This window comes from Leptosomus discolor, chromosome 8 (assembly GCF_034619465.1).
Source record: "Leptosomus discolor isolate bLepDis1 chromosome 8, bLepDis1.hap2, whole genome shotgun sequence".
NCBI lineage: Eukaryota > Metazoa > Chordata > Aves > Leptosomiformes > Leptosomidae > Leptosomus > Leptosomus discolor.
In genome coordinates this window covers 21752253-21776851 of record NC_141398.1, presented here as the reverse complement: position 1 = coordinate 21776851, position 24599 = coordinate 21752253, and positions in this window count along the sequence as shown.

Genomic DNA, 24599 nt, shown 5'->3' with positions numbered 1-24599 from the left:
TCTAGAAGTCCAGCAAGCGAGGCAATGCCAGACTTTGATACTCTTGGTTTCACCTGGATCAGAGCAACCATGCACCAAAGAAACCAGGTGGTTCTATGCATTGCTTCTCTTTGATTTGTACCTGTACTTGCACTAACAGGACAGCAACTTGATAAGCTCAGAACATCTATTTTGGCAGCGGGTCCTTTGATTCCTAGACATAAGTATTGCCTTATTGAGTGGGATCTGAAGAATGTTTCTTTCTTTCTGATTACAAACACTAAGGTGACTAAAAATGAACTACAAAGGATATACTGGGGGCTAAAGTTGTAACAAACAATTATTCACAATCCTCATACTTCCAGGTGGATTTTAAGTTATGTCACACAAAGTAATTCAAAATTTTTTATCAGACTTTCAGGGTTAGGTTATCTGGCATCAACAGAGTTATAAATAAAAAGTAACTACAGAGAACTCTCACACGATTTACACAGACCAGAATTTGTAATAGACTAGAATTCAGTCCCTAGAGAAAAAACACTTTGGTCAATACTGTTAATAAAATAAGATAGCATGTGAATCAAAAGGCAAAAAAAAATCAGGAAATCATGGCAGAGTCTGCATGACATCATAGCTTGCAGGAAGGTTACGGGGACCTATGTGACACAGTGAGTCAAACAACTGTACAGACTTCTTATTGCAGAGATCTAGGTTTCCTCATAAGCAGAGGATCATCTTAGTTTAAGCATGTTGATATCTGCACACACACATGCATGTGTGCCTAGATGCAGAGAGAAGGGAAAAAAGCTGGATTGGAAAGTTAAGATAAAACTTTAAAAACTTAAATTTAAGAAATTGAACCAGAAATTGAATCAACAAAATAAATATTTTTATGGACAACAAAAATATTTTTATGGACAGCAACTATTCAAAATTTTCATCTACTTATCATACTAAGTATTACCGAGTAATTCATAGCCTTTGGGATTAGTGGAAAACAGTCTCCCAGCAGAAAAAAATGTCTCTTATATTTCCTCTTCAAAAGCACAAATACTGAAACCTGCCAGATACTAAACATAAACAGGATACCAGAGTCAACAATTTTATATTTTTTCAATGGTCACTTCTTCCAAAATACTATCAGCCTGTGGGATCTGTGTCTACATTTAGCCTATACCCAGGGCTAAACTATAACAATTGCTCTATCACCCAACAAACCCTCACCAGCCAGGGAGGAGAATCAGGAAAAAGGAGAGCAGACCCATGCGTAGAAGTCAGAACAGATTTCGATGAGATAACACCAATACCAACAGAGATACACAGAGTTATACTCAGCCAAATGAATATCCAGTCATCACAATCAACCAGAAAGCAATCCTCAGGAGAAGCCAGAGGAGGAGCATGAGGAACCACAAAGAAGTTCCTTCTTAGCCAACCTTCCCCCTTTATAATGCCCATGCCATGATGGGATGGGCTACACCTGTAGCTCACTCAGGTCAGCTGCCCTGGCTGACCTGAAACAGCTAACGGCCTGTCTGGCATGGCTGGGCTGTGATTCTGTCCCAGCTGAATCAGGACAACCTGCCTCTCCCAGTGTAGCACACCCTTGTCCATCCAGTACACTCCCCTTCTACGTCCACAAAAACGGTGAGTTTTGCATTCCTGAGCACTGAAGAAGAATCAAAGATTATGCTTAGGGAAAAATTTTGTGGAAATGGGATTTTTTTGTGGAATGTAATTTAGTTTGAATCCTAAGGTAAATTTTTACACTATGGTTGTTCAGAGTTCTAGGAGAAATTTCTTATTAGCCTGTCTAATGCTGATTGTTCCTACAGTTAAATTTACATAGAGTCTTTGATTATTTTATAGGTGTTTTTAGAATTCTGTGCATAGATTGTAGCTAATTCAATTTCTCCGTATTTTTCTCTATTAGCTTTCATCAAATGAAAGCCTAGAAAATTAGTGTATAATAAATCTTACAAAAAAATTATCCTTGTCAATTTTTTTCAGGCATACAAGAACTTTGAAATTTCACGTAATTTTCTACTCAGTGTGTAGAAAGATCAAGCTTCACAGAAGTAAAAGCCATTCATATTACACAAGTGTTTCAAAGCTTTGCTAGCACTAGGTAAGCTAGGAGTTGTTTCTCCTAAAAAGTGGAGATTTGAGAAGATGTTAATCATCACAGATGTTTTTTTCAAGTGGTGTTAGCCAGAAGGAAAACTTAAAACCTTTAAAAGAGTTTTTAAAATAGAATAACTACTCATTTGGAAAAATCAAAACAATTTAAAATAAACTTTTCAACATTTCATTTCAAAGTTATATTTTTTTTCCATTTCATTTTCACAATCGCTAGCCCTTGTTCTTGTGGGGACTTCAACTTACCAGATATCTGCTGCAAATACAATACAGCAGAGAATAAACAGCCCAAGAGGTTCCTGGAGTGTGTGGAAGAGAAATTCCTGACAGAGCTTGTGAGTGAGCCAACTACAGAAGGTGCCCCACTTGACCTGCTGTTTGTGAAGAGAGAAGGATTTGTGGGTGATGTGACAGTTAGAAGGTGTCTTGGGCATAGGGATTATGAAATGATATGAGTTTTTGAATCTCAGAGAAGTAAGGAGGTGGGTCAGCAGAACTGCCACCTTGGACTTCCAGAGGGCAGGCTTGAGCTTGTTTAGGGGCCTGGTTGACAGAGTCCCTTGGGAGGCAGTCCTGAAGGGCAAAGGAGTCCAGGAAGGCTGGACAGGCTTCAAGAAGGAAGTCTTAAAGGCACAGGAGCAGGCCATCACCATGTGCCAAAAGACAAGCCAGCAGGGAAGAAGGCTGGCCTGGCTGAACAGAGAGATTTGGCTGGAACTCAGGGGAAAAAGGGACAGCTTATGAACTTTGGAAGAAGGGGCAGGCAGCTCAGAACAGCTACAAGGATGTTATGAGGTTATGCACGGAGAAAATTAGAAAGGCCAAAGTCCAACTAGAACCTAATCTGGTTACTGTCATAAAAGACGATAAAAAATAAGTATATTAGCAACAAAAGGATGGCTCCATCCTTTATTGGATGTGAGGGGAAATATAATGACAAAGGATGAGGAAAAGGTTGAGGTAATTCATGTCTCAGTCTTTAATGGTAAGTCAAATTTCTCTTGGTGTACCGAGCCCCCTTAGCTGGAAGACAGGCACAGGGAGCAGAATGAAGCCCCATAATCCAAGGGGAAACAGTTAGCATCCTGCTACACCCTTTAGATGCACACAAGTCTATAGTGCTGGCTTACATACACCTCAGGGTACTGAGAGAGCTGGCAGCAGTGCTCACCAAGCCACTTCCAATCATTTACCAGCAGTCCTGGCTAATGAGGGAGGTCTCAGCTGACTGGAGGTTAGCAAATGTGACACTCACTTACAAGAAGGGCCGGAAGGAGGATCTGGGGAAATACAGGCCTGTCAGCCTGACTTCGGTGCCAGAGAAGGTTATGGAGCAGATCCTCTTGAGTGCCATCACATGGTGCATATAAAACCACTAGGTGATCAGGCAAAAAAGAAATAACTCTTTATCAGCCCAATGCAGCAAGCGGGAAAAAAAGTGGATCTTGTAATCACTGAAACTGCACAAGCAAAAGTTCATGGAGCTCCCTGGAAGGTCTACATTTTGATTTTTGGTTTATGACTGAGGCTCAAGAACGAATTCACATTTCAATTATTTGTACAATCTTGGTAGAAGAATGTCATAATTTAAAAGTCAATAAGTATATAGAAGACAGAGGAAGAAAATAAAAAGGTGATGGGTGGTGCAATGTGTTAAAATATCTGAAAAAAATAGTCAGTGAGATGTAATTTGATAAAGAATGTTAAGCATTAGTTCTCTGGTAACAAAGAGAGAGAATAACTATCACGAAATATGATACCAACCTCCAAAATGGGGACATGAGAAAATATTTAGATTTTTTACAGCACTTTAAATATCTTCATACAGCTTCAATTTCCTTGTATTTTTAAAATGCAACCCTTCCTGCTTTTTGATGCTGTTAGTTTATTTATAAGATCATATTTTCTGAATTTATTTTCAAAATGTAATATCACTAATTCACTGATCTTAACCTCACTATTCTCAGTATACAACGTGATGACAGAGGCTGCCACAGAGAAGATTATAGCGAAACAATTTATTTTTTACCAGCATCAACACAAAGGCTGAGTAAATAGGTATCTACTTGGTCTGTGATACTGCCTTCACTGTCAAGCAAAGCCAACTCCCTAATAAATAATGAAAAATGAACCTAATTTCTAATAGTTTATAAAGCTGCATATTACAGAATCAAAAGAAAAAAAGCTCAGGTTTCTTTTCACCAAGACAGTTAAAAATATTCTAATTGTAGAAGATGCATGTAGTCATAGTTCCTAAATTTGATGTTAGACAAGAAAAAATGAAAAGAATTCCTCTTGGAAGCCAAAGTTAAACCCAGCTTTAATGGACACTATAATTAGTGTACAGCAATTCAGAGGAATATAAATATTAGACATGAATTCACATATAGAGGAGGGCTTGTTAAACACAAGCCTATTCTGTACTTTACCTTACTCTGGTTTACTTAAGGAAACCAAGTCCAGAAGTAGGTTTTGCCATCCCTACATAAAATAATCAAATTCACAAATTAATTTTAACCTACAAAGAATCTGTTCTGTTTCAGGAACACACACCAAATTTGTCATTGATATAGTAAGGAAGCTCCTATGAAGTTGGGTTCTCTATATCAGATGTTTTATGGATTTTCTGGCCGAATATTTTAGACTGAGGGTACTGAAAGTTAATTAGCTCACTTTTTTTTTTGCTTCCACAAATTACTAAGTACCTACAACTACGAAAACTGTAAAGGCAAAGGAAACTGCACAATGATATTTTTAAAATGTATGTTCAAAACAGTTTTAAAGGCTCCTACAGGCATTCCTGACCATTCTCAAGTTTTTTTATTAAGAATATTAATTTATGCTGAACAGCAGCTCTTGAGGCAGAAAGGTATCCCACACAATCCTTCAATATACTTTTCTTAAAAATGAAGAAGGAAGAAACTTACAATGAAGAAGGAAGAAAGGAATAGCAGTATTTCTTTAACTATAAACACAAAGCAGCAGGGTTGATACTCCATTCTATTTATCTATGTCCTGCTTCCTACTTGATGTAGGCAAAAAAAAAACCCTCTTCAAAGATGAAAGTTAGCTTGGTATTATCCACTAAACTACATTTATATTTTTTTCCCTGTTGAGTGAAAGCTATGATAGTTCTTTGAATACTGATTTCAGACTTCATTTCTCCTGCACATAACAGTAGAATTAAATGTATTCCATTTTCAAAGTTTAGTTTTATGATTAACACTTTAAAGATACAAAAAAAGGATTGTTTGAATGATTTCTAAATAATCATATTAACATAAACCAGAGGAAAATCCTTTAAATTAGCAAAGATTTTGAAAACAGTTGATTGCATCTCTGAAGTTCACTTCTTTTGGAACTTCATTACTGCTAATAAAAAGAACTTTTGACATTTTGAAAATGTTTAAGTTTAGTAAAGAGCTTACAAAGTGGGTGACAATGACATGACTTCAGAATGTAAAACACTCTAAATGTAAAAAGTGCCAGAAATTTCAGCTGATACCATATTTTAGAATCCACAGTAACTAGAAAGTGTTTGATTAATCACATGATTTCACCTACAAAAACAGCAATTAAAGAAAAGTCTGAACACTAATGGTCTGATGAGCATTGATATTTCCACTGACACACTTGCAAGAGTTCACTGAAGTTCCAGAAAGATTTCACACCCATGCAATTCAATGCAGAATCAGACTAGTAAGTTTTTCTATTACAGTGCATTTAAATGCAAATTTCTCAATTTCATCTTGAATGAAATCACATTTAAATGGACTACAGTACTCCAGTGCCACTGTCTAAAAATATTAGATATTGGAAAAAGCTGCATTTGACACTCATTAAAATGTATTACACTGTCATTTGAATAGACATTTTAAGTATTCATTGCATAAAATAAACGGTAATGAAACAGTACTTAGATGCCAAAGATATGTAATGTCATACTTCTGACCATCTCTGTCCCCAGTGAGAAGAGCTAAAAATCTGTTTTTATTGGTATTAGCCATTAAAATGTACTTTTTCCTCTATGGAAGAATGAATGCTTTAACACTTCATGAAGCAGAGCAAGATTCCACCTAGCCCACAGACGCCCATACAATATGCTGAAGCTGATCAAAAATTGTCATTCCCTGGGACTCAACCATTACTAAGATTTCTGTGGTCAAAGAAAGAGGGAAATCTACTGAATTTCTCTTATGTCAGTTAATCAATGAACATGTTTAAGGGCCTATGGTCAAAAGCTGGCATTGTAGTCATGTTAATGTCTACGGAGAAGAAGAATAATACCTATCTTAAATCAAAAGATCAATTATTCTCTTAACTAACAAAAAGTAGTACTATACAATGAAAACAGCAAATAGATGCACTATCCAATTCATATAAAGTAAGACCACAGTAACATGAGAAAAACCTATGGGTATAGGTCTGAGAATGAAAAATAAGTTACCTGTGTAATTTACCCTGCAGAAGTAGAAATCCTAAAATTAATTGGATTATGCCCAAGCCTCTTTTTTTTAAAAAAAAAAAAATTAAGAATATCCCTTAAAAAGAGCACTAGCATGTTATACCATGTAAACAGACATCCTAAAATAATGCCATTCGGATAAAAAAAAAAAATTATATTATTACAATTTATTGGACCAGAAAGCACAACCTGACTTATTTTTGTCTGCCTTTCCCACAATATGTTGTGTAAATAACAAAAAACCACATTTTTTTTAATCACTACTTTTTCCTATGTTGGACGATAATTATTCTTTGTTTGCTAGCTTTTGCTTCTGAAACCTAGAAAATTTGTCACGAGCATTATTTCACAGAGCCAGAATCTCAATCCCAGAATCGTCAAACCTATCAGAGGGCTGGAGCACCTCCCCTATGAAGACAGACTGTGAGAGTTGGGGTTATTTAGCCTGGAGAAGAGAAAGCTACAGGGAGACCTTACAGCGGCCTTCCAGTACTCAAAGGGGGCCTACAGGAAAGGCGGGGAAGGACTCTTTATCAGGGAGGGCAGTGATAGGACGAGGGTAATGGTTTCAAACCATAACAGGGGAGATTTACCTGAGATATTAGGAAGAAATTCTTCACTGTGAGGGTGGTGAGACACTGTCACAGGTTGCCCAGAGAAGCTATGGCTGCCCCCTCCCTGGCAGTGTTCAAGACCAGGCTGGACGGGGTTTTGAGCAACCTGGTCTAGCAGAAGGTGTCCCTGCCCATGGCAGGGGGGTTGAACTAGATGATCTTTAAGGTCTCTTCCAACCCGAACCATTCTATGATTCTATCAGAAAATTTCTGTAAGGAATCTGATCTAGCAACTGAGCCCTGCCAGTACATAAAAGGACTAAGCAGGCCATACTATATTCCTGTGAATATTTGGCTCTAATTAGCCAAAACAACAAATTGAACTTCAGGTAAAATTATATCCTGTCATTTTACAGAGTGAGGCAATGACAGTAAATAATATCAAGGAGAAAGCCAAGTTTTGCCAGATTTATTCAGTTCTGCACATCATTGAGGAAAATAGGAATTACAAAAAAAAGTTTATAGCAGGGGCTTTCCATTTGAACTAGAACAGTAACGACACAGTCCACTTTCCCCTGTTCTTGGCTGACATAATTTCTAACCATCCCTAATAAAGCACTGGAGCACAGAAAATTCACAATACATACAAGATTGTTCTGTCAATATAGATGTCGGAGTCAAAAATAAACAAAGTACTTGGTGCTGCACGTTTTATTCCATAATGTCATTTTAAAACAATGGAGAGAAAGTTCCTGTTTGGTTTCACTGTTCAATTTTGACATTTGGAAGCTAGTATTTTCTGTCTTTGAATCACTCAATTTTTAAATTTACATTGTGTTATAATATACGACAATCAAAAAAAATAACTACAGTGTTGAAAGCACGCAGAACATTTTTAAAAGGAGAATATTCTTTTTGTGATGAACATAAAACATTCTATTTTCACTGTCATTTGGAACTAAGAGAAATTTTGAAATGTATTGTGAAAAAGACTACTGGTCCTCTGCAAAGTGCTTGTTACCACAGAGCCAATGGGACTCTGTAACTTTCAATCTCGCAGATTTAGACATTTGACTATTTTTCTCTCTGCTTTAAAAATTTCCTGCCAGGTCCTGTGAATCACCAATGGCAGTGATTCGTATAACCACTATCAGAGACTTTGCATATGTTTCCTCACATGCACAAGTGGGAAGTAACACCAGAAAAACATGTAAAATGACAACAAATTAAATTGCAGTGGCATTAACATCATCTTTGCATTTTAAGTTGTTCCTTGGTTGACTATGTTCTCCAGAAACTTACCTCACCTCAGCAACACAGCTCATGTTAACAAAGTAAAACAGCTCCAGTCAAAGCTCTAGCGAGCAGCTACAGCATAGCAAAGTAGCAGCAGGTAGTTTTTCTTCAAAGGTTAAGTAAACCCATCTGCCTAAGGTTCCTCCTGGGGTACAGCACCTACCATTGCCTCCCACCAAGGCAAAGTGAGAGTTCACCCCCTAGCTAGTCAGTCGGGATAAATAATACCTACTCCTCCAAGATATGTGTATTCTCTTTAGCAGTTCTAATTGAGTAGAGCATTAACTTTGACTGCACATGATAATGCCTTTATTCCCCTCACGACTTTAGGGCTCTGATACATGTCTACTTGTTTATATAACTTATCACCGAACTTGTTTCGTTTGAGGACAGACCCCTATTTCACTCAGGGCATCTACAATCACTGCCTTTGCAAGGTCACTCGGTGTCTGCTGAATGTTGGTTTGGGAAGGTTGCCAGATTTTCTTTTCATGTTGGCTTGTGAGGGCTATCTTTGTTAAATACTTTCCTGCCACACTAAAATTCCACTTACAGATTGTGTCACTGATGTCCATCACCTCCTACTCTTCCCCCTAGTATTCCTCCATCAGTAGGAATAACTTCCACACAAACTCAAGCAATTCAGGATTGTCTGTCCCTTCTCATTACAATTTGATCTGACAAAATAGGTATGCATACATCTGAGCTGTCTGATGAGGTTCTCCACTAAGACAACCAAAAAAATCCCCAGAACTCTTTGGCCATGATTAATCTCATAATAAAGTAGACAGATAAAACAGGTCAGATGAATCTGGCACTAAAATGTCTATTTTTCTGCAGTGACTTAGAATTATTTTTAGAGAACTACTGGAAACTTAAAGTTAGAAAAGAGGAATTCCATCCTTCTGTCTACATTAGTTTTTCTTGTTATTATGAGCTGTGTTCCAATAACTCCTACAGTATGTTAGACATACCCATATCACCCCAAAAGATTACAGTGTAGTATGGCTGGTAATTAAATCATTTATGCTGCTATGCATAAAGACATACATATTCCCACATGAAATTACCACGCTCCTCTAAGTCCCTGGGTCTGAAACCTGGAAAGAATAAAGCATCTAATGTCCAATTTACTTAAGCGGATGTTATGCAATCCTCCCACACAGGGCACTGTTCAGCAGAGTTTTTTTATTCTCCTCCCAAAAAAGGCTTAACTTGTAGGTTGTTTTAAAGAAATGGTAGTTCAGATCAATTAATTTTAAAATCTGGTTTTGTGATCCACCTTTTTCCCCTCTGTTACCGCCAGTGCTTGAAAAAGCAGCTTACTGATGGACACTTAAAAAATATAAGTACAATGTTCATGCTATCATTTTTTTTTTCCCTCTGAAATCTCTCTCTGAATGAGAACCAGGGTTCCCTGGGAACCTACTTGGAGGTTAGTAGCCTAACTGGTTGGTGATGGGGCTTTCAAGGCATGCTGGCGTGACAGCTCAGTGTCAGAGTCCATCGTCTCAGGTCTCACAGATAACAAAGTGCTGGCTGTGTTGCAGTAGGGTTTGGAGGGAGAGGAGAAGACAAAAGTGTACACATCAGAGCCTGTCCACAGAGGAGGAGGATGTTGAAGGAATTAGTATAACTGTCAGCGGTATAGCTGTATGTGTGAGTGAGAGTGAATTTGGGAAAGCAGAAACCAAGACCACGCCTGTTCAAAGTCAAGTATAGATGCTGTTCCAAGGGAAGATCTAGAAATAATGGCACGGAGCTACAATGAACTATAGGAATTCTGTATGAATTGAATGAGAAGTGAAACCTGCACAAGACTAGAGAGATTAAAAGGGAGCATTGTAATGCCAAGACAGTAGAGAAACAACAATAACAACGTTGCCCTTTTTAGCCCATATTTTAACAAAACATTTTGTAGCTTTTTATTGAGTTGGAACTTCAGGTTTCAGAGTGGATACCCCAGTTCACATTGATCTTACTTTCATTTATTATCTGCTTCATTTTACCACTAGATTGCATAAGGGAGTTATAACCTAATAGACCTAGGTCCGTGACATCTAAATTCACTTCTGGTAAGCTAGCCACAGCATTCTGCAGACCAAAATGCTCACCTCAGGAAAAAGTTTGTATTTCTATTTCCTAGGCAACTTTTCTAGAAGAAATAATACAGTAGATGAACTGCTCCCTAGGGTAAATGTTAGTCACAATAATCTTCTCTGCATTCATGTTCTCTGTGTTCATTACCACCATTAATTATACTTAGGAATGAAGATATCAACCACAATAAAACCTTAGTTACTTCAGAAGCATAGTCTGTCTACTCAGCAACAGAAGCTGAGGTGTTATGCAGAGGCCATTTCAGTATTTCCTGCGGCTTTTTTAGTGAATATAAAGTAAAATACATTTTTTGTCCTTCTGTTATGCACAACACAATGCACTTTGTAATCACTTGATCTGGGCTGATGGGATCTGTAGTGCTAACTGGGACAGGAAAAAGGGACAGTACTGACCATTAGTTTATTTAGCTGGTTATAGCTTCTGATTTTGGTGTATAAGGGATCATGTCTTCAATGTTGCTTTCAGCTATGAATATGTTAGACAAGAAAAGGGAGAAATATTTAAAAAAACAAACAGGGTTCTTCCTTTAACACAAATCAAGAAATTTTCTGTTTGCAAATGGAATATATTATGAGGAATGTATAAGCTGATCACAATTACTACATTATATTCGCAGTAACCCCATAATAATACCCTTTCTATGGTCTGACAAGTCACGTATTGCTGGAGTGTCTGACTCTATAAAAATAAACAGAAGCCTGCACGTTACATGAGGAAAGAATACTTATCTTTTTACTTTCTTTTAATTTTTAATAGTTATAAACTGTGATAATCCATTTAGGACATCCTTAGTTACTGCATATTTTATGATGGTGCCTTTAGGTTTTCAAAAATCCTAAGAATCACATAAGAAAGCATATAAGAAACAGCTCTGGAAGTTTAGTGTAACATTGAAGTGGGATTATTTGAATTCTATGAATACGCAACATCAATAGAAAAACTCAGCCCTTGTCAGTGGCAGAAAAAGGTTACCGGACTAGAAGGTACACAGCTTAAATAGCTCTTTCCTAAGTTTGTTCTATCCCATTTGGGTAGCACACAGGAGTTCTGTCAAGTATGTATTTCTGCAGTGCTTGGTAAAGATGCCTACATTGCTTTGTAATAGTTGTTAACAAGAAATTTTTTTGCAGTGGTGCATTTAGCTCAGTATTATACATGACTGGTATGTGACTAACTTCTGAATTTGACAGAAAAGATGCCATACTATTGACATATAGATAATAAGATAATAAAAGTTTTCATGCTTGCTTAGCTTGTTCCATTTATATCCGCAGGGTAAAAGATGTCACATTCATCATTACCGTGCTTCAGCACAAAGTAAAGAGAAAGTCTTTGTACTATACTCTTGTTAAATGTCTATTTAGGTGTTGCAATTAGGAAACAGCATACAATGTAACAGTCCTTATTAATGCACTTGAGTGTTGTACAAAAATATGGCCTCTCCAAGTTTGCATGCATCTAAGATATACTTTAAATCAGTACTAATGTATGTTCATTGTGGTTTCTTGTGTTTTACAGTGTAATTTCAATTGAATTTCACTCTACAAATGATGTCTTGGGATTCCTAAGTCTCCAGGTACAACTTTTTTATATTTATCTCTTCTGCTGCTGTTATTACTATCCCCTTTTTTCTGCTCATTTTCTTCCCTCTTCCTATCCAGAACGACTCTAGTGCTTCCTAGCACTCATTTGTCTCGCTCTCTTCTCTAAATCTTTTAAACGGTTTTCTCTACATCTGTAACTAGCAAATATTTGGATAATTTGTAACTGACTTAAAATATAAAACAGAGAAAGACAATGCAATTATCATATCTAGTAGAGACAGTCCATTTTAGATTTAAGAAGATACTGGGAAAAGAGAAAAACTTGCTTTCTCCAGTTTCCACTCCAATTGTCCCCTGGATCTGTTCGAGCCACTCAAACTCCATGGAGTGGGAGAGGTCCAGGAAGGGCAAGGTATGAGGAAGGGAAGGATGGCAGAATAAACTGTAATCTTTATTACATGTGTGATTTCTAACAGAGCACACCACACATCATATCAGGACTACTAGTATACTAAGTACATGGAAAGAAAAACAACCTTAAAATCCTAACAAATCATCTCAAAAAACGCGTGATTGAAAGGGATCAAAATGGAATCTGCAGAATGTTTGAAGTTTCCTGTTTGCAAACTTTTCAAACTTCTAGAACTGAAAGAGACAATCTAGAGATGTTTCATGTTCTCTGAATGTAGAATAGGTTTGTAACTCCTTTAGGTCAAAAATTAGAAAATCTAACCAAAATGCATGTAGTAAGGAAAAGTGGAAGGAAAGGAATTGAAGAATACCTAAGATGCATGAATCACTACCTCAGAATAAACAGAGAGTTTACAGAAAATAGAGAAATATGTATTTTATAAATTAATAAACATTAGATTAAAATGAGAATTGCATCTATCAAAATGGAGGTGAACTCCTCAGAATAAGTTTTTCTCTTGTTCTATTTTTGCAAAGCCTTTTAACTATATAAATAAATGTAAGACCTAGAGTTAAATTGTTTTGTGAGACTGATGCATTAGAGATGAAAGATCTCTACATGCAGCCACAGAATCAATAATTTGTCTCAGAATGACAGCACTCAACACTGGAGCAAAGGCAGATTAACTAACAGAAACCTGGGCACATGAGTTTGTATCCAAATTTTAATCAAAACTTGAAGTGCTTAGCCTGGGAAAATACAGGAAAATAAAGAAAATAAGTCTAGGAAAAGACAATCTCCATCCAGAGCTCTGGGAAAACTGGCACATGAAATGACAAATCCTGCAGCAAATATTTTAAGCAAATCTGTTCAATTGGGAATGACATCCTAGTAGCAAATACAGAAAAATAGTATAGCAGCAAAAGACAAATGGAAATCTAGATAACTAAAAGCCTCAAAACACGCTAAGTTATACATAAAAATTTGAAGAATAATTAAATACATGGATAAGATTAGGAATAAATAAACTCAAAAAAGGTATTACTAAAGACAGAATATGCCAAACTAATTTGATATCTTTGGATTATTTCATTTTGATATGATAATGGACTTTGTAGGCAAGAACAAAACTATGCATCTATTTTTTCTGGTCTTCAGCAAATCTTTGGGTATACTGCTAAACAGAATATTAATGACTAAACCAGAAATAAAGTGGATTAATTCACAAATAAGGCAATCGCTACAAAATTATTACCTCCTTAAGTATCATAAAAGACATATCTGTATAATTTTCTTTCAGTCTTCCCATATTTTCTAGAGAGCTTTTTACTTTAGTAGGTTTCTAAACACAACTTTCCATCAATGGAAAACCATTCAGTGTTCCATTTGTGAAAAACTTTTTTCTTAGTGTAGAAACAATCATACAAGACAACACTTACTGTATTACTGCTTCAAACCCTCTGGGGTTATGATTACAGGAAATGTTGGTTGTTTGTTTTAAAAACATATATGCAAAAGACAAATGTAAAAAAGCCAAAGGGTAACAATCCCTTGTGCATTTCTTATTTAAAAAATCACGTTACTTCTTTGTTCTTGCCATTATTATTGCCTAAAGGGAAGAAATTTCTAGGATGAAGACCTACACATATTGTACTGTACAATTTCGTTTTAGCTTCTTTCCTCTTCCAAAGCTGCTTGCTAACAGGTTTATCTAAAACAAGACAAATCCGTATTAGAGCATATTTGTCCACCTTTTTGATCAGCTTGTTCATGTAATAAAACTGTTCCAATAACTTGAGAAGTACAAAAGTAGATATAATTCCAATTTCTGATCAGGACTTTCCACCTCATGATTTCCAAATGAAAACTAGCTGAAAACAGAGTTCGCTGACTATTTTACTTTGAAGTCAGTGCACAAAGGACAAGAGAATAGACCTCACCAGAAACTATGGATCAGCTGTCCCATGTAACGTTATTTGACAGCAAGTATTTTTTTTCCTGGGGAAATCAAAATATCCTGTCTTTTTCTTTAAAAAAAAAGACCAAGTGAATACAAGCAATAAGGTTTGAATTAAGAGAGGTTACACTCTACTAGCCTTGAAAAAGTGAACCTTAAGAGCTTCACAACAAAGCTTTATAAGTAGGATATTTCAAGGTCTTCTAAGAACAACATCTTTAACGGTGGTATCTCGGGGAATGTGTATAATTAGTAACTTACTAAGAGGTTTTACAAATTAACCATATTGTTTTTTTACTACATCAAGAATTTACTTAGTATTTATTCAAAAGATAAGAATATACCCCTCTAATAGAATCATAGAATTGTTGAGGTTGGAAAAGACCTTTAAGACCAAGTCCAACTGTTAACCCAACACTGCCAAGTCCATCACTAAACCATGGCACTAAGCACCTCGTCTACATGTCTTAAATACCTCCAGGGATGGTGACGCCACCACTTCCCTGGGCAGCCTGTTCCAATGATTGATAACCCTTTCGTGAAGAAATTTTTTCCCAATGTCCAATCTAAACCTCCCCTGGTGCAACTTGAAGTAATTTCCTCTCATCCTATCACTTGTTACTTATGAGAAGAGTCCAACACACGCTTCACTACAACCTCTTTTCAGGTAGTTATAGAGGGTGAATAAGGTCTCCCCTCAGCCTCCTTTTCTCCAGGCTAAACAACCCCAGTTCCTCCAACCACTCATGATATCAGGGTTGATAGTTGTGTCTGTCTTAAGCCTATTCAGATACATTTATTCTTAGGCTTACTCTTAAGCCTATTCAGATGCATTTGCAAAGGTGAACTCTTAAATTTTACTGCAGCTGAACTATTTCATCCTTTTGTGTATTCTCCTACTTTGTTGTCCTACATCCAAACCTTTTTGCATGTAACTGCTCTTCGCTCAAGTGCTGATATACATGCATACTGTTGGATGGGAGTACTGTCTATCCTTACTGTAACAAACTATGAGTTGTACCTGCAGGGCTAGATCCCAGGTATCCCGTCCCCCATGCACTGAACACCTGATATTAAATAGGGCAGAGTGAGCCTTCATCCCTCAGCTCCTCTCCTCCTGCCTTGAGGCTGCAAGAAACCCTGTATTCTAATTCAGAAGAATGAGGAAGATTAGAGGACGTATCATAGGCAACTTTTCTAGTGACTGTCTGTATGGTGCAGTCCTACCCAATATGATTCTGAACACTACTCACTTGCCAGAACAAGGGTCCTTAGCAGCATTATGTAGAAACTGGTTGGTTTCTTGGAGCTTAACTCAAAAGATAGAGACAGAGATGCAGCAGGGGGAGCAACAGGAGCAGTCTCAAGCAGGTTTAAACCTTCTTCCAGGCTGAGCATTTTGTTGCCAAAGGTTAACTCCAATGTCAAGTGGTATTCTTGACTGACAGATGCAGAAAGTAGTTCATGGACCTGAACTTAAAGGTCATGGCAAAGTACTTGCAAATTTGTGTCAAAGTTGACAAAGTAGTTTCAGCTAAAATTACAATGACAATATACTTCTGAAATGTCACTTTTACTAATTCTGACACATTATGTGATGTATCATGTATAATATATCAAAATAAATGAAAACTACACCAATATTTTCCTGTTTCCTATGGGTGAATGTTAGTTATGCTGTTTGTAGAATACATTAGGATATCAAACTGCAAGGAAAGGTCTAAAAAACGAGGAGTTTTCACAAGGTAAATGCAAAGACAACTAAACTAACAGGAGAAATGAAGGAAATGTTTCCACGGATGAATTTGTATCTCCAAATGAAATCAGGTTTTGATACACCAGATGAATAAATCAGCACCACGTTATTATATATTAAGCCCTTGTGGGTTTAGATTTCTTTCTTGGGGTTTCTCCACAATGGACAAACTACTTAAATATTCTGTGAGCTAGAGAAAACAACTCTTCAATGTGGTTTAGGCACATTGAGACAGAAAAATCAAGTTATTATTAACCAAGGCTCTGCTGTGTCAGAAAAGTTTCCTACACATGAAGTTATAAAGTAATTACCTTTCTCTCATAGAATAAATATTTAAATAATCCATGGAAAATGGCTTATTCAAACTTTACAGTTTCATCTCTGCTTTATACAACGTTCTTGCTTTTCCATTTCTCCAGAAATCTTAGACTATACACTGTTCTTCTAAAATGGTCTGGTTTTGTTATTTTCCAGCTCCTACTGGTTTGTTTATACCCTTCAGTACATACATTTTGCATTTGAAGGTTTTTCTGCATAGTCCGCAAAGACAGTTTTTCACCACAGAAATACATGACTAATCTAGCTGTAGCACAAGAAAACAGCTTTAACAGCAATGAAAGCTATGCATCCACAGCAGTAAAGATGCCTCAAGATTAAAAGAGTAGATGCTAAAAGCTATTTATCTCTGAAAACCCCAAAATAATATGCATATGTAAATTCAAAATGTATCTATGTGCAAAAAAATTCTTACTTTTGACTATTAGAACTCTATTTTGGGGTCAAATTCTTATTTGGAATCAAATATATACAGCAATTTTCTACTAAGTTGGCAATGGCCACATAAAACTTCCAGATACTAAATGGTGCCCCACACCTATAGTCAAGCAGCTTTCCTCTGAGGAAAGAAAATCCAGTATCACTAGACTGTGGCATAATAGAAGACCAAACTCCTACAGAAGATAATGGGAAGTGTGGAACCTAATTTAGAGGAACTGAATTTCCTTTCTAGAGCAATTTACCTTCTTCCTATTGACCGTAGGAACTCAAGGGAGAATCAATCTCCAAAGTCACAGGACTAAATTTAGATGCTCAGAGTAATTGATGTCTATGCCCTTCCCTCTTTACTGTTACGAATTGCCACAACCTATACTTAAAACTCTTATCCAAGGCCTACAAGAGGTACTTTTCTTCTATGGGCAATCTACATCTGTGTGCACATGACTAAAATTACATAGTAAGTACTCACAAAATCTGTTTTATAAAATAGTAACTGATGCACTGCTCTGCAAACTCACATTAGTGGCTGGTGAAATTGGAGAGGAAGCAAATGTAGGTAGACAGAGATTATTTTTTTTTTTAAGGGATTAAGAAAGGACCACTGGAAGATGCAGATCATGCAGAAGTGACATTGACAAAATCCCATTTCTGCTACTATGCCTATCACCTTCAAGAACACTGTATTCTTATATTAGATGTTACCTTATGAAAATATCAAGGTCATTGTCAGTTTGGCTCATTGTCAGTGGAAGCATTTGTCACATTAAGTCAACCCTAATTTGTGTAACCAAATTTTGTACTATTTCAGTGAGAGTGGCTTATTTATACTAGGGCATATGTTTCCTTCCCTCTTCGTCCCAGTTATCTTTTAACATTGTTCTTTATGAAAATAATAAATGAGTAGAACAGGAAAATGAATGTGGATGTCAGTCTGAGACTGAGATCAGCCTTCTTTCACTGCTTTCCTATTATAATCAATGTTAAAATAGAATTCTTTTTCCCATAAAACTGTCCATTTTTTTTAATGTAAGGTTTCCTAAATCTGCAATCAGATAACAATTAAAAAAAAAAAAAAAAAAAAAAAGAAACTAAAAAAAGACAAAGGTCGGATTCCCATAAGCATTGAATTCTCCCTGGAGTTTTTATTTACTTCATTCTCTGGGAGGCACAGAAAGTTGTGTAATTTTATAAGTAAAATTACTCTGTTTAGATTCATAAGTATACGTCTTAGGACAACTTTTCTTCAGTCTCCAAAACTCATTTATATCTTATAATAACTATGATTTCATGTTTATTTTTCAATAAGACCAATAAACATCAACACTCACAATTGTTTCTGTCTGAAAAATGTATCGAACAATAAAAAAGTAACAAAACAAACTGGGATCTTCTGCATCGAGTTAGGTATTGAGAGATTCTATCTACTGGACACATTTCTTAAAGGCAAATAGAAACAGTTTTCCACAAAAGATACAGAACCTGTCTGTGCTACCCTTGAGAAGGGCAGGACAATGAAACAAAAGTGGTACTGTTCTCCATAAAATGAGATGTGCAAATATTGTTAGGAGAGTAACAAGATGAAACTTTTTCTGAAACTCACCCAGCTCACTCACTTGATTCCACTTCAAAATAAATCACACTAAATTTTACTCCAAACAGCTGATTTTTGGTTCTTGTTTTCGCTATCTTTTTGTTTTCTTTGGAAATTTTCTTAAAGGTGTTCACTTTCACGAACTTCTGAAGCAGATATCTTAATCTTTGAGAAAAGCAAGGTTTCACTTTTATACTGCCAGGTTCTTGTAGACACTGTAGAGATTGACTTTAGTAATTTTAATGACTAATATACTGAAATTCAGAGATCATTTTAAAAGTGTCTAATAAAAGAGTAGGTCATTACTGTATTAAATTCTGCCTTCAAGAGCTTGAATGAAAACAAGCCAGACATACCAAAGAAACAAAGTGCTGTACACTTTTTACAGACACAAATTGGAGGCTGTGTTTGCAGACTAAACACTGAATCCTGGCTCCTTAATGAATCCTTTTATCCAGAAACATACAAAGTAGAAGACAGAGAGAAGCACAATTCATGAACACTGAGTCTTCAGAAATATCTGCTATATTTTAATTACTAGGCAAAAGCAACTTCCAATGACTAAAAACATGCCGTGTACTTTATTTTGCTTTGTAGTTCATCAACTGAATGGAGCAGTGCTTTAAAATGCAGGAAGTTATTGGCTAATATGGTAAACAAACACCACTGTGAAGTGAATTACCTCCTGAGCTCTCTTCCAATTCATTTTATTTTGATCTTATTAATCACACCACATAATTTTAAAAAGGCTAGTTTTTTAAACACAAACACCAAAATTGTTCATAAAAATTAAAATATTTCTTTTGCAATGCAAGACATTTAATAAATGAACTAACATGATCCTTGTTCCTTTCTGTTACCTTATATATTTAGAAGTGTCGAAACATTTTTCTGTGTTTGTGCCAAAAGACCCTTTCACCAAAGCCAGTCATCAAGAGATTTTGTTTTCTTTTCCACACTAATAGTTTATAATAGAGGACAACACACCCAGGCATTTCCTAGAAAAAAAATGAATAGACAAACAGAAGTAAAATACCAGATAAGACATACCTGAAAAAAGTTCAATAAAATATTTGTCTGGTAAAGAACCAAATTTCTTGCCTGACATATGTGGTTATCACACAGAACTTGAAAAACAGTTAATGTGTGGGACTAAATGTGTATGAAAGTCGGCATTATAAATCAGAATTTCAACAAGGTTAAAACTATAGTCAACAAATCCTAGCTGAATTATGGTAATCCGCAAGTTTTTAATGCAGCAGCAAAACTAGCTCTTAAATATTTTTCTTACAAAGTTCTACAAAGTCAGTCTTTAGGTAATGGTAGTAATAAATCAGTAATAAATTCAAATATTACATGCTCTATCTATTTCAGTCAGTGTTTGCTGGGGATAAACACCAGGACTAATATTTTTATAAACAAACAGGGGTTTTGATGTCTTGTTAACTCAAAGCACTGGTATAGGCATGCTTAATAAAACACACACATTCAAACATCTAAAATAATATTTCTTCAGATTTTTCTCAAAAAGAAAACTTTTCTTTCAAACACATCTGCAGAAAAGTCAGTAGTGTCTCCTAGCCGGGTGCAGGGCATGGGGACAAGCCCTGGAGTCCCCCTCCCAGGGACTTCCCAGCATAACCAGACAAGGTCCTGCCTGCGCTGCCCAGCCTGACCCTGTCCTCCAGGACAGCCCTGCTTTGCCCAGGGCGCTGGAGTAGGTGACCTCCAGAGGGCTCTTCCAAACTAAGCTTCTCCACAAGTCTACAACTCTAAATGTAGCACTGCCAGGACCAGGAATTGACAAATCTCACTGAAATTTTAGAAGTGACTTGCTTTCATATAAGAAAGGCCATCAGAAGTGCATGGTTTGTTCATTTAGAAACTTCAAAGCTATTGCTTCTTCAGGTTGTTCTTCAGATATTGGTATTAATAAAGTAACGCATCTGCACTCATCTTAAAAGTCCAAGAGGCAAACTGCTGGTAAGCTAGTCAGAACAATACACATGAACTTTGAATTAAGGGTGGAGACCGCTTGTGAGTCATAAGTAGTAATAAAGCCCTAACTAGCTTTTAAGTTTTAGAAAATCAATATTCTTTTGAAGAAAGCTGTCCCTCTCAGCTTAGTTTCTAATACAGACCACTGAAGGAGAAACTATTACCTTGTTGCCTTTTTACCTTTTCACTAAAAATCAAATTGTCAAGCTGAAAATACATACGCACCTTTTCAGGGCATACAGAAAATCTTTAAAGCAATAGATTTTAAACATGTCTTATACAAAACTTTCCAAAGGTACTTAAAATGTTAAGGTAGCTATAGCCTTAGATGGGCATCTATGGTGACACAATCAGCCTGATTCCTAACATTAGAATCTGGGCCAAAATGTACATTAATACTTTTCATAGAGGCTATCAACTAGAAAGTTCCAACTAAACTCACCAACAATTCTGTTACCTTACATCTGCCTCTGACTATCTGCTTTTTCTGCTTCATTAGAGCAAAGCAAGTTCATATCAACTCTAGACCTGGTTCTTTCTATTTCCATGTAATATATTTTATGAACAAAAATAGGACTCTAGGAGGAAGCTTCTGCTATTGCTACAAAGCAAACTGATTCTGCAAGCCACATTTAGCTGCTGGCTAGTTATTTTAATTTGGAAATTTATCTTAGTTAATGGGGGGGGGGGGCAAAGTGTGTTCTCTCAGATTGGATCTGTGAACCCTCCATCTGATTCAGTTTGAGCTATTGAAAAAGGTTAGTACCCTACCTGAGATGTGAACTTTATGGAAGGTGAGGCAATCAATTACTTCACATGCGGAGTCCAAGAGCCTTCATCACCTCAGCCTAGAATTCTTTATCTAACCAGAAGCAGGTGTAAATAAGTCAACCAATTGACATGACCCTATCAGTCAGGTTCAGAAGTGAGTTGTCCTTTGTTCCTGCATGGACACAGAAACCTCTGCTTACATGCAGAGAAATGTTGCAGCATTCAGTTCAGACCTTGGACAACTCACAAAATACGCTATAGTGCAATGGATCGGAAATACTTTGTGAAGATCAGAGGATTTTTTGGTATGCTAAAACAAATTTTGAGTGTAGGAAATAACATGTAAAAATACAGAAGCCATAAAGAAAAGTCATAGGAAATTTAAGACCCTTGCAGAGGCTTAAAATTTCATTGTGACAAGAAACTATCACCGGCTGTTATACAAAGTGTATCAAAAGTTAGAGAGACAAAATTAAATTGAAGAAAAAGATAAAGCAATACCACAATAGGAGTTATTGGAGATTACAAGGTTGCAGTCTGAAACTGAGAAAGAAAATTCAGTGCAAGAGAAATTTCGTGAATAAAATTAAGAGAAGATTCATTGTTCTGTCCATCATTCATTTCTAAAGTCCTTATTTTAACTTAATGCTGTATAGGAAGAGCTAGCTTTTATCTTCACTTTCCACTGCCATCCCTCTGGAATCCCTTCAGCTCCTTCCTTTTGTTTGTGATAGCCTGCCTTAACCAGATAAGATCCAAACAAAACCATTTGCCTAAGCTTACAAGGCAGACAAAGTAATGCTTTAAACAGCTCATTGATACTAGTTTCCTAGATTTTTGAATGCCTGATATACTGCAAATACAATACACAATCCTTTTTATAGCAATAGGCAAAGCTTTGGTAACAGAAAGGGAAGCTGCAGTTCACATCCACTGTTCTCAGGATACAGCATCAGACACAAATAACATCACCAATGCACGTCATCATCTTCCCTGTACCAAAAGGAAACTGTAAGAATTACTACTACCTAAAAGTCACTGAGAATATTTTCCCTGCAAAAATTGTCACTAGGGAAAGGAAAAATAAAGAGGGGAGTTATTAAAAATAAAACCTTTCTTACGGCTTTTAAGTTTTAATGCTTAAATTACCATCCTCAAGATTTGAAATTGTCAAAATGGCTGTTGTTTGCCATGGTTGTGGGAAAAAGGGAAAATGGTAGATAACTCTGAAGGCTACAGCTCTGGGCCAATGTGTACATCAATACTGCAAATAACAGAGAAATTCTTAGTAATAGAAATATGAGGGGAGTCCCTTCACAGGAACAAAATTACCAGGAGCGCCTCCGAAGCCCTGACCTTACACTGTGTTGATCTCTAGCTGTCACACAGGAACAAAATTCAAGAAGCCCGTGCAAATAAATAAATGTCTCTCAGTAAGACATAAGGAGAATTTAATTTACAATTTTAAACTCCAAGTCCAGTGTGGAAATCAGAATAATATTTCACAGGTAAATACAGGAAGCTCCTGTATTACAGTAACATGGGGTGTATGAGGTGGAAGATCCAAAAGACTACTTTTGCCACTGAAGGGAAATGTGTTACGTACCGTGTAACAGCGTAGTTGGAGATGAGAAGGTAAACGTACAGATTTTACAGTGATTTATCAATGTATCTTTTGAACATATATATGCATAATCTATATAGATGGTGCCCACTACTGCAGACTGCTCGAAAAGAAGATTCCATATTTGAATACACACAGGCATGCATATACACAGTTATAAGCAAGGTCAGCAACAACAAAATCAAAGTCAAGCTACTAATGACCATGATTACTTTAGTTGAGTTATCTCTATACCTGATATTCAGCAACCAAATTCCTTCAGAGGACTGTATAAACATCTGTCACTTAAGTTACTTCAAGAGAAAGCTGCCAAATCATGTCTAGCGAAACATAAATTTTAAACATATTTGTCTTAATCTTTATTATTGCACAGCCAAATGCTTGAATTTTATTTTATCAGTAAAATGCTGTTTCTCATACCTTATTTAATTAGAAAATGAAAGCAATCTAGGGGATGTATAATTTATTCTTTCTAGCAATAACTCATTATTTTTGCATATTCACAGATAATGTATATAATACAACAATGAAGTGATTTTACACTGAAATAAATTTTACTCTGCCAACAAGCACAAAATCAAATCTACCTTCAATTTGCTACATGAATGTATAAACTATACTTGAAATCAAGACCAGACTTTGATTTAACCACATATATTGAGGCTTAATATCCTATTTAAGTTATGTTAAAAAATCGTGGCCTCAAGGTGTCAATACAAAAGGAAATAATAGATAATGCTCTCAATTCAACATCAACACCATCAAAAAAAAAAAAAAATCAGTAAGAATACAATAGCTATCTCACCTGTCAAGCAGAAAGTCAAAAAGTCTGACTGAGTACCTCACTGTAATATAACAAATGAGCAGAACTGGAAAAAAACCTAAAATGAACTCTGTGTTTGTTGGGATATTACTAGACACCTTTGTTAGTATTTGATATAGTTACAACTTATAATGGTGAAAAAAACCCTCTTGTGATTGTCTGGGAAAGATTCTCAAGGATAAGCAAAGGAAGTAGGGTTTATTTATTTATTTTCCTTGTGCTGGAGTGACCACCCTAAAAAAGCTAGTTGGGTTGAGAAATTTAGGTACAGTACACTAATGACCTTTTTACCAATTGAGAGAAATGGTTCTTAACAGCATAGTTAATCCATTTGGTAGTACAGTTACCTGACATGGTCACAGCAAGGGAGGATCAATCCAGGCAGGCATACTAAAACTTATTCTGCATCTCTACAATTCTCCCATTATCATCTCACTGTTACTCAAATTCTTCAGCAGCCGTATCAGAGGAAGCTGGACTGAGCAACAACTGAAATTCCATTTCCTTCAGCAAGGAGCTTAAATCACCTCCTTAACTGTAACTTATGTTCGTATTTCCTAAATAGCCCAAAAATGCTCAAAGAAATTAAATCTAAATTAACTCTATTTTAAATCCATGTGTGTTATCATACCCTGCCTCCTACAAAGAAATGATTTTACTTAAGAAATTGGAAACTGAAAATTTAATTTAAAAATCAGATTTATCTCTTTATCTCTTATTAAAGTTTACATTTAATCAACGTGTCCCTCTCTCTGATCTTTGGAGGCTTAACTCATACTGACATATTTGAAA